Consider the following 2500-nt stretch of genomic DNA (forward strand, 5'->3'; position numbering starts at 1 on the left):
CTCTCTCTCTCTCTCTCTCTCTCTCTCTCTCACCTTACACTTTCCCCCTCTCCCCTACCTCCTACCCCCTCCACCACCCACCCACCAACCCCACCCCGGCCTCAAGCGTGTGTGTGTGTGTGTTTACCTTCCAACCGGAAGTTAGGTTATGAGTGGGATGGGGTAGGAGGGGGCTGGAGGGAGAGGGAGAAAGGAGGAGGGGAAGGGGGAGTAGGGGGTTTTAAGTGCTATATGTGTCAGGTGTAATTAGTGCTTCCAACACCGAGTGCGCTTCCTTGTGGGTGTCATTGCGGGACGGCACAAGTGTTGTAAAGTGAGTGGTGTCGTGTGGCCTTTCGGGATTGTCGTCGCTTGCCTGGTGTTTGACATAGGCCTAGTTTGTAATGATTTTATTTATATTGTTGTCATTATTGTCATCGTCGTAGTCGTTGTTATTGTTGTTATTATTGTTGTCGTTGTTGATACCGTTATTATTATTATATATATTTTTTGGCAGATTATTAGTTTTTAACCATGACAATTGTCATTCTAAAGTTAAGGAACATTACCTCGTTTTTTTTTCTCTTTAGGGTGATCGTGCAAGAATTTTCTTTTGCAATGTAATTTTACTGTCAGCTTAATTATATCGTTTACTTCTCGAAAGTTACATGTAATTCAGACGGTTTAGAGAGTCATTAGAAGTATTTTGGTTAACCTTGTTGGTTTTTCTTTTAAAAAATCATACATTTACCCATTATTTTATAGAAAAAAAAACTTTTCAGTTTCATTTTATGTTTTGGATATATGAGTTGGTGTGGTTTATGTTTATAATGCATGGGTTTTGTAGGCTAGCTGGGTGGTGTGTGTTATGTGGTGTGGCGCGATATTGTGCAATGTGTGGCGTGGTAGTGCAGAGAGTGTAATGTAAGTGTGCCATTGTAATGTAGTCTCGTGGACAGTAATTCATTGATTTAGTGTGGTATTACGGAGAGGTTGAATGTAGCGTGGAAGTATAGTATGAGTTGGTGTGGAGGGGTTGAGCATGACGTGGGAGTGTAGTCTTGGGTAGTGTAGAGGGGCTTAATGTGGCGTGGTCGGCGAATGAGCCTAAACCGCGGCGCTGCTGGTCCACTTGCCCGCTCGACGTGACGGCCCCTGACCTTCCCGCCATTAACTGGGGAGAGAGGGGGGGGGGTCGTAGTTCTCACTTGGCTGAGGAAAAGGGAGTGGGTGGGGGAGCGGAGGTGGGAAGGTGGGGAAGTGGGGAGGAAGTGAGGAGGTGGTGAAAGAGGAGGAGATATGGGGAGGGGAGAGGGAGAACAAATAGGAATGAATGAGGAGGAGAAGAAGGGAAAAAAAGAAGGCGTAGGCGGTTACGATCGAGAAGCAGACTCATAGACACACGAGGAGTGAGAGAGGCCCTCTTGTCTCCCGCTATTCCTCCGAGGGCTAGACTCTCCTCATAACCCCCCCCCCCTGCTTCCGGTACGAGGGAGGGGAGGGTAGGAGGAAAGCTGTTCTTGTTTATGTTTTATTACCGTTGTTTGTTGATGATGATTTTATTTATGATTATCTGTAGTGCCGTGACTGTTATTGTTACGAGGCGATAATTGATTTTCACTATTATTGTTGTCATGTGTTACTGTTAGTGTTTATTGTTACATCATCATCATCACCTTTTTATTATCAACACAACCATTATTATCATCAGTCGCTATCTATATTATCATTGTTTAACTCTTTCCTTTACTCCCTATTCCTATTATCATTCGTTTGAGAAAAGAGAAATTTACCAAATAAGTTTTTTTAAGGCCGCGCCATGCGGACGTTTCATTAACCTGTTGGATTTTCGTCATTTTTATTTTATTTTTTTTCTTTCTTTTCAGAAATTGAGAACACTTGAAGTGGCGACTTTCCCAGCACCACAACAGCTCAGAGGTTTGTTTTGTTGGTGATGTTTGTCTTTACTTCTAGATACCCCCCCCCCTCATCCATCCTACCACCACTACCCATTATGGATTATTGCAAGGTCAACGGACGTATGTGCTTGGGGTTGTTTATTTTTGAAGTTAGTATTAACCGTTTTCCTTTCTTGTTTGCTTGCTTTCTTTTCTACCTTTTTGACTTCTTTGTGTTTTGTCTGTTATGCCTCTCTTGTTTTTTTTTCTCGTTCTCTCTCTCTCTCCCTCTTTTCTCTTTTCTCTCTCGCTTTTCTTCCCCTTTCTTCATTTCTCTCGCTGCTGCTCATCTCTTCGTTCTTGTTCTCTCTGCTCTTAAAGTTTCTCTCGTTTCCCCTCTTCTCTTTTTTCTCCTCTCTTCTCCTCTTCTCTTTCTCTAGTACCTCTTTCCTCTTTATTTCCTTTTCTCCCTCTTCTCCCTTCCGCCTCTTTCCTACTTACATCCTTTTCTATATCCACTTTATATCCTCTTCTCTCTCTTTCACTCTTCTCTTTCCTCCTTATCTTCACTCCTCTTCTCTTTGCTCCTTATCCCCTATAATCTTTCCTTTTTATTTTTCTCT

At 42.9% G+C, this 2500-nt stretch overlaps 1 protein-coding gene across 1 annotated transcript in view; it reads left to right on the forward strand.

Annotated features, from left to right (window-relative positions):
• The window catches only part of LOC122247504 (uncharacterized), a 121822-nt gene that overhangs the window by 54207 nt on the left and 65115 nt on the right, over positions 1-2500 (forward strand). The window contains exon 2 of the mRNA XM_086555038.1: positions 1866-1917. The gene's annotated coding sequence lies outside the window, so the exon portion shown is untranslated. The remainder of the gene's footprint in view (positions 1-1865; positions 1918-2500) is intronic.

This window comes from Penaeus japonicus, unplaced genomic scaffold, assembly GCF_977035675.1.
Source record: "Penaeus japonicus unplaced genomic scaffold, GWHDUDI00000001_assembly GWHDUDI00000030, whole genome shotgun sequence".
Taxonomy (NCBI): domain Eukaryota; kingdom Metazoa; phylum Arthropoda; class Malacostraca; order Decapoda; family Penaeidae; genus Penaeus; species Penaeus japonicus.